At 34.2% G+C, this 14,791-nt stretch overlaps 1 long non-coding RNA gene across 2 annotated transcripts; it reads right to left on the bottom strand.

The window, feature by feature from the left end:
• Positions 1-3,124: 3,124 nt before the first annotated feature.
• LOC123544983 (uncharacterized) lies at positions 3,125-13,958 on the bottom strand. Of its 2 annotated transcripts, XR_006685223.2 has the most exons (5): positions 13,882-13,958; positions 13,562-13,664; positions 12,279-13,248; positions 6,268-6,368; positions 3,125-5,658 (listed from the first exon to the last, which is right to left on the bottom strand). It is a non-coding gene; the product is annotated as an uncharacterized LOC123544983 (long non-coding RNA). The 2 variants fall into 2 exon arrangements; XR_006685222.2 differs by having other exon boundaries at positions 13,562-13,951.
• Positions 13,959-14,791: the final 833 nt, after the last annotated feature.

The following is a 14,791-nucleotide window of genomic DNA, read 5'->3' on the forward strand; positions in this document are numbered from 1 at the left end:
AAAAGACCCGTACTCACACAAATCACACAAAGCAGTATGTGTATTCTTTAAAACGTTTTATTTTTTTTAAATCCAAATGCAGCTTCCCGAAATGCTCTTCAAACAACAACATATTTGCTACTAAACCTAATCGCACTTGTACTTAGAATTATAATATTTACGGTTAACATCAGTCTTAACACACGCGTATGCGTTTAGAGACAAATTGTATAAGCAAGGTAACGAACACGTACGCGTTTCTAAAGCTAAAGGTATAAGCTCTGACATGCTGAGACAACCCTTAAATTATTTCGGTAAGCTATTATCAGTATTTGCAGCTAATATATTTTTTACGTTTTGAAGCAACTTAATTTAATCCCCAGCATAGGCCCACTTACGGTAGAGGTGATAACACTTTCTCAACCGGTGTACGTCGCTACGATCCAGCCTCCTACGCGGGTACTGATTTGCCGACAAGTAAGCGGCACGGATAGCAGAAGTTAAAATTGGATAAATTTTTCATCAAAGTGTCTGACTCCGACTGTATCTATACCAGAATTCACGCGATATGGCTTACAAAATTAATCTATAAAAATGATTAAAGCCTCTGAAAAAAGAGACTGATTTGAACTGAAACAGTAACAAGGGAGCTAAGTAATTTTTCGTTTAAGCAAATTGCTTGCTAAACATGATTACTTTGCCGTATATTGATGTCATCCTGTATTATCTTCTGATACTACACGGCTACTAAACACCAGCGCCAGCACAAACAAAAAAACATGGTGATGAGGAAAAGAGCTATCGACATTTCCGTGTTGCAGCTATCAGCAGTTTAAATGTTTACATTCTGTCTTTTATTTTTATTGATAAAATTTATATCAAAAATCGGAGAATGTAGTGCCTTGTAAGAACCCCTTTACTAAAGGATGACTGTAATTTCGTTAAAATATTATAAAAATAGCTTTTCTCCTGATTTGCACAATTGTGCATTTTGATATCTGTTTCTATTCGAGCTGTAATTTGATGCATAGACACACTAAAAGAACATTATCGCACATGTAAATGGTCTAAATATGTATGATACTTACATAGACAAACATTGGCAGTAATGAAATCTCCCTAAAAGTGGTATCGCTATTACATCAGTGATCGCGCTATACAGGAGTGGTGGTGCAGTAGCTTTGAAATGTGTTTTCAGTTCAAATGCGGCTACCAACTTGCACGTCTACCTTGTCTAAATTCTGAACAAATAAAATAGTTTTATTTCTCATATAACCAACAATTTGCCAATCTATAAAAACACAAAAAGGCAACATTTCGTAGCTAAGCCTTCCCGAAATAAACGTGACTGCCATAAAATATTGTCTATGACCAGTTTCTCCCGAGAAAAGTATCGTTATACATATCTTATTTGCTAAACTCCATCTGCATTGAATCATTTTATTACATCTAGAAACAACATGTATACATGTTACGTCAACATGTGGAATTTTCCTTGCCGCTACTCTGAAGACAGAAACTTAATTTCTACATGTTATTTTCTAAACATTTCCAGAACATTTACTAATACTTTTGAAACGGATTTCTCTTTGTAAAAGAAGAAATAAATCAATCGACTTATCTGCCTAACAGTCTTTATGTGCCCTAAATTAATACAATTAAGTGTCACATTTCTCCATTTCGCTAATATTTTCAAGAACTTCTCCATATTTTTTGTCATGCTTAGAATCGTCTCATATATTAAAGTGTTTCTTGGTTTGAAAGTGACTGACTTGACAAAAGTTCTGTTTTATTTGGAATTCGATTTTAAGTTATAACCAATTTTTGATAGGCGTACAAAATAAGTCATTTTTGAATGACGGTATTTTGGAGGGGTATTTGTACTTTTTGCAGAACTTGCCTTCAGTGGGATAATTGTGTTCATTTGAATTAATATCTTCGGAGAAAAAGGCTTGGCAAGATACTTTTCTTTTTATATTTGTTAGGAGTTTGGCTTGAAGCTTCTCATCTGCGACTGATAAACAATGTCTGCATGATACTTGAATATATAAAAGTTTAACATCATATAACCATGAATCGAACACATGCTTCTCTTAATTTCAAAATAACTTTAAGACATCAAATTTAAAATGTTAAATGACAATCCTTGTAATCATACCTTGTTTCTCATGAAAAAATCGTCTTCAGAGACGTTCTAACGCTAACCGTCCGCCACATCGCCATCACTACTACATAGCGCCACCATCGATGCGAAAGCGTCACCACATTTAAAAAACTGCTGGTGCATTTCTCTTACGGGAGATTTTATTAATACTAATGTATGTCTGTGTAAGTATCATACACATTTAGGCCATTTACATGCGCGATAATATTCATATAGTTTGTCTATACATCGAAATTTAGTTGGAATGCAAACAGATGTCAAAATTTACAAACGTCGGAATCAGGAGAAGAGCTCTTGACAGCACAATTTACATAATATCTTAACGAAATTTAAGTCAACTTAGAGCAAAAATGTTCTTAAGCGGAACTACATTCACCGATTTTTGAAATAAGTTTTTTTTCTTTTGTGTGTGTGTGTGTGCGTGTGTGTGTGTGTGTGTGTGCGTGTGTGTGTTTGTGTGTTCGGGTTTAACGTATTTTCAACAATTTTTAGTCATATAAACGACGGTGTCCACTTACAGCAGTGAGCACAATGCCCAACTTTATAGTGCTGCCTCACTGGAATATCACGCCGTAGACACGTGGCATGATATCCCACCCAGTCACATTATACTGACACCGGGCTGACCAGTCCTATTACTATCCTGTTAATGCTGAGCACCAAGCGAGGAAGCTGCTAGTACCATTTTTGACGTCTTTGGTATGACGCGGCCAAGGATCGAACCCACAACCTCCCGCTCTCGAAGCGGACGCTCTACCACTAGGCTACCATAGTGGTTTGAAATAAGTTATATCAACGAAAATGTAACGTAAAATAAAAATTTTAGTCACCTGTTTACATTCTGAAACCAGCGATAGCGGTACCACGGAAATGTCGATAGCTTTTTTCATTATCACCACCTTTTGATGGTGGCGTAAGGGTTTAGTAGCCGCGTACTAGTACATAATATAACATTGAGGCATAGAAATCTGAAACCTTAATTATTTTGACTAAGACTGACAACATAGAAAATATACATCTGTAGTAATGTTTGGCGTGAGAAAAAAAAGTCCCAGGTAAAACACTAATATCACATGTATAAATACTTATTGTCTACAGTTGCCTTTTGTGCTTCTGCGATAAACGTCATTAGAGGCATTACGCTACTGTATCTATACGTAATACTCTGTTGAAATTTAACGAAACAGTATTTCAGCCAATTAAACGTATCTATATGTTCATTTCTTTCAAGTCCCGCTATTTTTATTGTTTGAATTATTATAAATTTACAACTTTTGTTGGTTCTTTAAGTGTTGGTAAAAAGTTTAGCTTAGACAGCTACGCCAAACAAGCGTCTTGATTCGGTGCTTTTAACTTCAGAGAGTCCTCATATATATAATATTTGTTAACAATCACTTAAACTATGTAATGCTATTTAAGGGTAGGCCTAAAGGGTAGTAGATAACTTTGCTTTATGTTCTATATAAAATTAACATTTTGTCGATGCTATGTCTTCAAAATCGACCGCGAAAACATGTCTAATAAGGTTTATTTACATTTCTACAAATGCTACTAAAATGTAAAGTATGAGTACACAATGAAACAAAAACAAAACCTGGCTTACATAAGACATGAAAAATTCCACTTTAGCTGACTTTTTCTTTCCGCCATTATCCGATAGCCTGGAAGATCTATTTAGTAACATTGTACCTTACATCATATATACCAGTCGCATACATGAAAGAGGCCAAACCTACACAGACTCAAGACTGGGGACACTTAACACACGAGCAAATAGGGACACACTTGACGCATACTCATCATATGGGAGCAACAGACAATACAATAAGACTTTTTCGGTGTAAATGTATATGTATGCGACTACGTAATTGTATTATGTACTTCGGACAAAACTTGGGGTCTCTCAAGACAACAACGAATAACATTTCATTGGTTATTACTAATACCAAGTCTCATCCCTAAGAAATGGTCTGGCATATAGCCTTTCTGAATACTGAAATATTCTAAAGAAATAGAGTATTTCCACAATGACAGAATACATTTGCCTCCTCTTATTTGTGCTCCATAGTTCTGTTACCCAGTGTGAAATGTTTACACTTTGGAATCACAACCATATGTCATAGGAAACTTGAAGCAATCAAATTATCCATATCTATTAAAGCGATGACCATTAGAAAATCAGGACGAGGCTGTCAGAATAGTAAATAAAATGTATTCCAGTTTCAATACTGAACTTGATATATATTAGCATTTCTTCCTCAGTTATAAAGAAAACATATTCTAAAATATCATGAGACATTTTCCTCGTTTCTCTCTCAGTGAATATTACAGTAAATAAGATATGCAACTGCCTCCCAGCAAACAAAAATAATATAATCTGGCTACAATTGATTTAAAATAATATCCTAGAGGATTAATTTGTTATTTGTTTAACGCCGTATTTCAACAGTATTTCACTTAAGTAACGGCGGACAATTAACCTCACCAGTGTTTCTTGATTCAGTACAAGTGCAAACCTGTTTTCCCCAAGTAACTGCCAACTTACCCATATGAATCAGAGGTGGAGGACGAGTGATTTCAGACACAATGGCTTTTATGAAATTGTCACTGAGAACATACGTCTCGCAAGGGAATCGAACTCACGACCCTGCGAGCCGTAGATCTGTGCTCCCGCTACTGAGCTAAGCGAGCGAGTGGTCTAGATATTAAACAAAAAAAAAAAAAACAGATACGCCCGCTTCTCTCGTAATAACTACAAGTAATTTGTTTTGTTCCATATCCTACAGTATGAAAAACAGTATCGCTTTTATTCCAGCAAGGATATCCACATACATATTGCTTCTCGTGCAGTACTTATGTGCCCATTAAAACTGAAATATTCGTTAAAATTATTGCAATTCAAAATGTGTCCAATGTTTTGAGAAAACCCCTCGAAATTGATCGAAGTACGTGTGCATGCACTTAGTCATGTACATTTCCATTTACGCCGGAAAGGTCTAATAAAGAGATTTCGGAAGTAGCAAATATTATAATTGATCATGAAGTAGATTGACCTATATAAGAAAACCGTTATCAGGTTTGCAATGTTTTACTGGACATTGACAATCTACTGTTATCACAAAAAATCCAAAGCATCTGTAGTGGGGATCGAACCCGTGTCGTTCGGGTGCTAGTCCAATGCTCTAACCAAATGGTCGACACACCTGTATCCTTTAGGCTTACCCAGTAATAGAATTTATTTAGAAGTAAGTCAAGAAGAGGTGGGTTCGGTTTTAAATATTAGTTTATTATACTCCAATAAATTTAATAAATCTTTCCAGTATCTTTCCAGTATTCTTACACCACAACTTATATTATAGTTCATTCAGAGTTCTTGTTATAATCAAGAAACCCAAACTTTCTAAACTGTCCATAACACCACATATGCACATACAGTTCTCTCTTCGTTGTATTTCGTAATCCCAGACGTTTTCCTTATCTTCAAACGTTGATCGTGATAGAATGATAATTCCATCCTAAAATGATACACATATTTACTAAACATTACATAGAATTATTCCAAATAGATAAATAAACAATATCGTCATGAATATAGGAATTAACAACATCTTCACAAATACTGGAATTAATAATATATCCATGAATACTAAAATACATATGTATTATAAAAGAGTTGTCATAGGACAGCAGCGCTCGACTTTCCAACTATTCAGTAATCTCGACAATCGAAAATACAGGGTTTGGGAACCCGTGCAATTCGTAACAGCCCGTAACAGCGGACAAGTATGTGAAGTCACAATCAGTTTCCATTACTGGTCGAAAAGACACCAGTTTACATACAAGCATAAACCGAACAATGCTTAGTCGAGCTAATAAAATTACAATACAATTAAATACAGCATTTCAAATAATATACACAACCTGTGCTGTACCCTTAAGATAAAATAAACTCAAACTCATTACTTTTACACCACATTATTCTATACCGTTCTAGTGACCAGTATTCCACTTAACCGGTAATACAAAAATAACTCGTTATCGTCATTACCAGTGTATTCAGCATTAAAAAAGATAAAATTTAAAAATAATAATACAATCACAAAAGGGAAACAAGTTAGGCTTACCAATTTATGGAAATGAATGGCTTTCACTCACTAGCTCAACACACAACACAACAATCTTTTGACATTCTCTTCTCTATCCAGTGACGGTTGTGACAGGTTAGCTGGAAATTAAGATGGTGCACAAAACATAAGATAGGTGAACATTATTACTTTATTAAAGAAGTCAGAAACATTTGCTGCTATTTTGATCATTCGCGAATACATATGACAACTGGATTACAAGTGCCAATTTACAACGCCCTATTTAAAAACAAACAAGGTGAAACCCATTATAAGCAACCTAACAATGAATACAACCATTGTAAAGCAATAACTAATCTGCAAACCCTTACTATTTGCCATAATTTAGCATAAAATCAATTCTTTCAGAAAAAAACATGTCTTCCCTTCTTAACTGAAATCACGTGACGCCTTTTTCGAGGTTAATATTTACATAAATCTACTAAAATCATTCAAAAGACTTTTAATCACCAAAATTCAATCTGACAACACACTCCCCCGCCTTCTGAAATGACGTCCCGTCATTACCAGTCTAAATCAGTCAGTCAAAAATTATACCATACTATCTCCAAAATTACCTCAATATCTCTTCAAACTTGCAAATAACTTCAATATAATATTGTAAAAGGCATACTAGTACTGTTAACATATCATAATTAACACATTTACATTATAACCACTTAAATATCAGGAGTTATAGCCCTTATAATTTTAGTAATATAAGCCATTCTTGAATAATGATATAAATATATATTTAATACACATATCAAAATTTAAAATTTGTGATCAAAATTTTATTTATACTGTTTCTCCCCCTGCATAAGAAAACTGTGGCAACACAGTTCTTTAACACGCAGTTTTTTAATAGTTACATAATTATTTGTATGAAACACGTAATAAATACAACATATTACTTCATCAGTGATACAATGAAGTTATGTGCTGTGTCACTGTCCATCTCGGTTAAGGCACCTGACTTCATCAGGGCATCCAGAGCTTGTAGTTTTGTGTCTACTGGCCTTGCCACCATCCTGTACATGTGAAAATCTTCGAGATGTTTTAGAAGTTTCCTTTCTCTAGTTAGTCGTATTGGTACAGCAGGTGTTTTCATAGCTGGGGCTTTTGCTACATCCTTTACTTCTGTTGTGTTATCTGTTTCTTTTGCTTGATGAGTTATCTTTGCTTCTGTATTATCATTCGTCTGTGTGACTTCTATTTCTTCTTCTTCAGATGGTTATGGTTCTAACATTTCAGTATGTTCTGTATCACTCTGTTCTACTGCCTGATATCTCGGGACACCTTGTCCTTCCTCTACTAATCCTTCATCTTGATGACTATGTAAAACACTTTCATCATTACCATCTGTTCTATCTCCTTCTATGTCTTCCATAACTGTATCCCCTGCAACTTCTTTGAAGCCAGTTTCTGCAATACTCTCTTCGGATTGTCCTCCAGTGTTGTGATAATGGGCGTCCCCATACCGACTTATACTTGGTATAAATTCATACTCCGCATCACTTGCAGACTATTCAAGTCTTGCGACGTCGCTTTCCTTATTTTCCTCTCTCCCTTTCTCCTCAGATGAGTCTTTTTCTATTTCTACAGTGTCCTCTGTAACAATATCTTTATTCCCTTCTTCTTCAGTATCCTGACTGTGTACCAGAATTAAATGATTACGGTGTAAAGTATTTTCTCTGTCATCTTTTGTCGATTTTACTTTGAAGCCAGGGATATCAGGTCTTAGTTGATCAATAACTAAATATTCACCTTCTTCAAACTTGTCCTGAATTTTGTGTTTGCCTTCAAATGCTAGTTTCTTTACTACATGTGATTCAACAATATTTCATGTTTTCTCCATTCTTTCCTTCAGATCATCTATATATTCCTGAGTAGGTTTTCGTGTACTGTCTTCTCTGGACTTTTCAACTGTAGCATCAATGGGTAACTTTGGTTTGCGTCCAAACGTGAGCTCATATGGTGATATCTTGGTAGCCTCATGCGGAATGCAATTATATGCATAAACCAAAGAATTTACATATTTTTTCCAGTCATTTTTCTGTTCTGTCTCCAATGTTCCAAGCATATCTAGTAAGGTTCTATTAAAACGCTCTGGTCCAGAGTTTCCTTGCGGATGGTGTGGTGTAGTGTGACTTTTCTTCATGTTGTTAATGTTACAAAGTTCCTTGATAATTTCACTTTCAATATGCTGACGTACTTCATCGATCATCGATGGCGGTATTCGACGGTGTCTCTGCTTAAAAGGTGTACTATGTCCAAATCAATCCGATGTTTGATTTTATTACATATCCCTATATCAGTATCATCCAGGGAAAAAATGTCCTTGTACTTGTAGAGCAATTCTCTTAACTGTAATTTCTGGTCTGGATCAAGTATGCCTGCATCATCAATGTTCAATTCATCAATAATCCTTTTCTATCTTTTCAAACACTTCTTCCGCTACGGTGACGGGTTGTAGTTCACATTTGTCTGTGTAACATGTCAACTGTATGGAATCATTTGGTTTCAAAACAACTTTTTCTGGCGATGCACTTTTCACAACAGCCAGATTATACTTATGTCTTTTCAGCTCTTTCTCTCGGACTACAATTGTCCTAAAACTCAGATACCATCCGGTATGCAAACTAGCTTTTTTTGCAGAAATTGATCTCCAAAACTGTCTTTACAGTCTTTCAGGAGTTCCTGCAATATATTCGTTCAAATGATAATTGGAGTTCTTTCTGAGAACTTTGTGTCAGGTGTGACTAATAGAAGACATGTTACTGGTTTGACTTAAGGTAAGCCAGTTTCAACTTTCAATTCAACTTCAATATAACCCATGTACGGCAGATTTTGTCCGACTGCACATTCTACATTAAGTATGTCACCGACTGGTTGAATATCCACATGTGAAAGATGTTGTTTATAAAATGATTCAGCTATAACACTAACGCAACTTCCTGTGTCAAGTAATGCAGAAGCAGGAATGTCATGTAATACTATATTGACTAAATTTGTATCTCCGATTAATTTAGGATCTTGTTTATTTGTGCTTTGGTCCGATCCTACAACTGAAGCACATAAGCTTTTGGGCAGTTGTTTTTCTTGTGGTCCTTTTCATTGCATTTGTAGCATACTATCTGGTTGTAAACTGTAGGGCAGTTTCTTTGTAAGTGGCCCTTCTGGTGACAAAGGTAACAGGTAGGCTGAAAAGTCCCTGTACCTGTTGGTCTCTGTGGGCTATAATCACCTCTTCCTCGTCCTCTACCTCTAACTGTACCTCTCGAATAACCACGACCACCATACCAATTTCGTCTGTTTGATTCATATCCTTTATGTTCTTTCTCTTTCTCAAGAACATCTATCCGATCATTCAGTTGTTGAAGCAACTACTTTACTTCAGAAAGTTCACTGCTCTCCTTCTTCTCCACATTTACTGTAGCTTTACAAGCTTTCTTTTCCTCTGTTGGGCCTTCAGTTTTAATATCAGATTCTATCTTTCTAAGTTCTTTCTTGAAATCTTCATATCCTGCTATCTTGTCACACTGATATACAGACATGTGTTTTAGGTCTTTTCTTAATCCAGAGTGCAAAAACTTGTTTTAATATTTCTGTGTCGCTCCTCTTAAATCCTTTCAGTTTCACTGCTTTGTCAAACAACTCCTCTAAACGTGACGCAAAAGTTTCCACAGACTCATTGGACTTTTGCTCGCAAGTATAGAACTTTTTCATGATTGTTTCTCTTGATTCTACCATACCATAAGCATTTTTCAGCTTTTCTAAGACTGGTTTGACTGATACCCCAGGTCCTAACCTTCTAACTTTATCACTAGCACTACCTTTCAATGCTCTACGTACACCGAGCATAATCTGTTCTTCAGTGAACACTTTATCACTTAAAAGTGATTGTACTTCATATCTGAAAGTATCCCAAGTTACTTCTCCTTTTCCGTCATCTCCGTAAAAGGAAGATAACTTTGGGAAATGGTAAGTGCCAGCTTTTGATGTACTAGCTGTTGGTCCTGTTGTATGTACACCACTTGATTCTTCCTTTACACTACTAAATACTTTCAGAAGTTTTACAACATCTTCTGTTGTATCCAGTTTAGGTATAATACCTAAGAGATGTAGTGCTTCTAAAAATTTCGCATCCTCCTCCGTAACTCCACCAACAGCTCCAGGAGGGTCTTCAGAATCCATATTCTTCTTACTATTATAATGTCACTTCAATTTTCACAAAATGCTTTTTTACTTTCACGAATATAATTCTATTCCAATCGTGAAATTCAACAATTTAATCTACCTGTATATAATTTAGTATTACATTAATACTATGAGCTTACCTTCCAACTAAAATAGATAAGTCAATATTGACGTACTCACATCACAACTCAAAATGTCTTACTTACTAACTGAATCGTACAAGTCTCAAACTCAAATTCACTTCTTTAGTATAAAGTGAAATCTTTCTCGCGTTAAGTGCCTTTCATGTATTTACTTCACTATCACACTTGCGCACCTCACCTATGCACAACTATACCAAATTACAATGTATAGTTACTATATTTTTTAAGTGCTCACAGCTTAAATCACTTTCAACACAATTGCTTTCTGTATTTCTTACATAAAAGTCTCCAAAAGCTTACTACAGCACAATATCACAATACTTCACAAAAGTAAACACAATTCAACGATGTGAACACAATCACATGATACTGGAATTTTAGGGTGAATACGGTACTATAATATAGAACAGACACAGATGTATTAATAGGATAAGTACAGAATTGTATATCTTTTCAAAATATTTGGATGAAATACGGTAACACAATACCTGAATAAATATTAAAATATAAAACAAATATGGTAATTGTATTTTTCAATTAATACGGTATAGTTTGGAACAACTATGGTAATTGTCTTTGTGAATAAATACGGTAATATTTGGAAGAAATATGGTAATACTACTCGTGAATAATTACGGTAATTATATAAAGGGCAAGTGGAATTTGGAATAAATACGGTAATACTATCTGTGAATAAACACGGTAATAGTATAAATGACAAGTATGGAAATAAAAGTTATGAATATTTACGGTAACAATATTTACATAACTATTTACGGTAATCTATGTGAAGAGATACGGTAATAGCTAAAAGTGTCTATATGGTAACTTAGTTTTGAAAAAAATTAAAAACATTTAAATATTTAGAAGTAATACGGTAGTGATTTTTAGAAGTAATACGATAGTATTTATTTATTTTTTTAACTACGGTACTAGAACGGCAATGGGTAGTATCTTCAAGTATAAACTATGCTGAAAGTTTCTTAACTAACCGCTCTGTTTTATACAAATTGTTTGTAATTTAATTTATCTTTTAATAAAATTCAAAGCAGTATTTATTGTCAATTGTCTGTATGTCGAGGTACACTTTTGAATTATCAGAGTAAAGTGCAAAGAAATAAACTTCTGAAATGCAAAGTCACAAAACTAGAAAACCCGACCAATATATAACCAGAGTGTTTCTGGAATATGACAATTCAACTAAGCTTTTTTTCTAACAGTACACAGCTTTATCTGAAAATCACTGAGAAAACAAAGCAAAAATACATGGTGGAAAGTATTATAATGAGCTTTGTAACTATTTTTTGTGGCTCTGATTTTTTTTTTTTTTTTTTTTTTTTTTTTTTAGATTTTTTTTACTATTCAATCAAAGTAGCAGCATTGCGAGAAGGTATTTACTTGTCAATATTGTAAAGTAGAGTGATAATAATTAAAATGGAGTCTTTATTATGTAAGAATCCTTCACCAGTTGATTAAGTGTTAAACATGCAAACGTGAATGTTTTCTTTCGTACTTACAGTAGCATCCTATTTTAAGTATAAGAAACTGCAATCATTTTATCCTCAACTGTACATATGAATTAAACGATTTATATCTTCTACAATTACTTGAAATAAAGGGAAACAACTGCAATTTCTATATATAAATGAAAATGATTATTTTACTCACTCACTGTAAAAGGCACACAGTGTCACTGCTATAAGAAATTAAAACGTAAAATGTCACGTCTTCTAATCATCGTCTACAATCCTTGAACTGTTCCTGAAGGTGATGCTGCTCCTGGCTACGAACGTGTCTATTTTCCCATGTGATAGTTAACCGGATCGCCTGTTGATTGACTCATATATGTAGGTTTCGTATAGAACCAAAGGATTGTCTCCCTCGTAAACAGTTATTTTGATGTTCTATTATGTAATTTTGAACAAAGTTTCGCGAATTTATGAAATATTCATTGAATCTGTTAATGACTCAATATGTTGTTAACAGTACTTGTTGAATAATATCTCCAACATTGTCTGGACACTTCAAATTTAGCACTATGTCTCTTAATCACGACACACAGTCTAAAGTACTAATAGTTGTAAATGTTTATTCTCCGTGACCGTCGCAGTAATATAACATTTCCGAAGATTCATCTCAGAATATCTCAAATTTTTCACAGTTCTTTGAATACTTCTATTTTTCTTTGAACTATTCACTGACAATGTCTAAATTATTCATAAAGCGTCTAAATTAACCAATCATCACGAATGTCTATTCACTTTTATCACAAATTATTGTCTTTTCACTTCTATTGGAGTTTTAACTAAACCATGTTGGGCGCCATTTGTATCCTTTAGGCTTACCCAGTAATATAATAAATTTAGAAGTAAGTCAAGAAGAGGTGGGTTCGGTTTTAAATATTAGTTTATTATACGCCAATAATATTAATAAATCTTTCCAGTATCTTTCCAGTATTCTTACACCACAACTTATATTATAGTTTATTCAGAGTTCTTGTTATAATCAAGAAACCCAAACTTTCTAAACTGTCCATAACACCACATATGCACATACAGTTCTCTCTTCGTTGCATTTCGTAATCCCAGACGTTTTCCTTATCTTCAAACGTTGATCGTGATATAATGATAATTCCATCCTAAAAAGATAAACACATATTTACTAAACATTACTTAGAATTATTCCAAATAGATAAATAAACAAGATCGTCATGAATACTGGAACTAACAACATCTTCACAAATACTGAAATTAACAATATATCCATGAATACTAAAATACATATGTATTATAAAAGAGTTGTCATAGGACAGCAACGCTCGACTCTCCAACTATTCAATAATCTCGACAATCGAAAATACAGGGTTTGGGAACCCGTGCAATGCGTAACAGCCCGTAACAGCGGAAAAGTATGTGAAGTTACAATCTGTTAGGGAAACAAGTTAGGCTTACCAATTTATGGAAATGTATGGCTTTTACTCACTAGCTCAACACACAACACAACAATATCTCTTGTCATTCTCTTCTCTCTCCAGTGACGGTTGTGACAGGTTAGCTAAAAATTAAGATGGTGCACAAAACACAAGACAGGTGAACATTATTACTTTATTAAAGAAGTCAGAGACATTTGCTGCTATTTTGATCATTCGCGAATACATATGACAACTGAATTACAAGTGCCAAATTACAACGCCCTATTTAAATACAAATAAGGTGAAACCCATTATAAGCAACCGAACAATGAATACAACCATTTTAAAGCGATAACTAACCTGAGAACCCTTACTATTTGCCATAATTTAGCATAAAATCAATTCTTTCAGAAAAAACATGTCTTCCCTTGTTAACTGAAATCACGTGACGCCTTTTTCGCGGTTAATATTTACACAGATCTACTAAAATCATCCAAAATACTTCTAATCACCAAAATTCAATCCGGCTACACACCTACGCAGTAAAATTTCAACATTCAATTCTAAACAAGTCTTGAGATTTGTCTGAAAGTTAAAACAGGAATACACTTCTGTCTAATGTAGAATTCTTCATGAAACAGGACATTTTATAAGAAAAATATCAATATCTATATGAATACTGATAATTACAAAGAGTAGTCTATATTTTGTCTATTAAAAACGGCAGTTGATTTCAAAAGTTTGTTATCGTATTTTTATCATTGCTTTAAGGTTTAGATATATGATAAGTCACCAGGAAACAGAAGCATTTATAATTCTTTAATCCTGGGGAAAATACGCTCGCAGATTCTACAAATAATTGATAGCAGTTTGTTCGCCGAGATAGGAAACTTTGGTCTTTGTTTTCTTGTTTTATTTTTCTTCTCGGGATTGATGAATAAAAATAATAAACTTACTGTTTTCTTCAGCATTTTGCTGGATTTTGCTCATTAATTGTTGAATTCGTTTTACTGCTTAAGTAAATGAATAATAGTGACTATAGGAAATCGCTGTTAAAAGTTCATATTCAATATGCATCGAACTAGACTTACAAAGTCTGTTGAGATCAAGTTACCTGTAATAAAGTTTATTCTTTCTTCATACTGACACTGATATTTTCTAAGAAAACCATTTTCTCTCTAGGCTCATCTCAACAGACTTATAAAATGCGATTCTGGGGTTATATATTGTCATGAAGAGCGATTAGTACCACCTGTCAATAGCCACCCTA

The sequence above is a fragment of the Mercenaria mercenaria genome, chromosome 15, assembly GCF_021730395.1.
Source record: "Mercenaria mercenaria strain notata chromosome 15, MADL_Memer_1, whole genome shotgun sequence".
NCBI classification, from domain to species: Eukaryota; Metazoa; Mollusca; class Bivalvia; order Venerida; family Veneridae; genus Mercenaria; species Mercenaria mercenaria.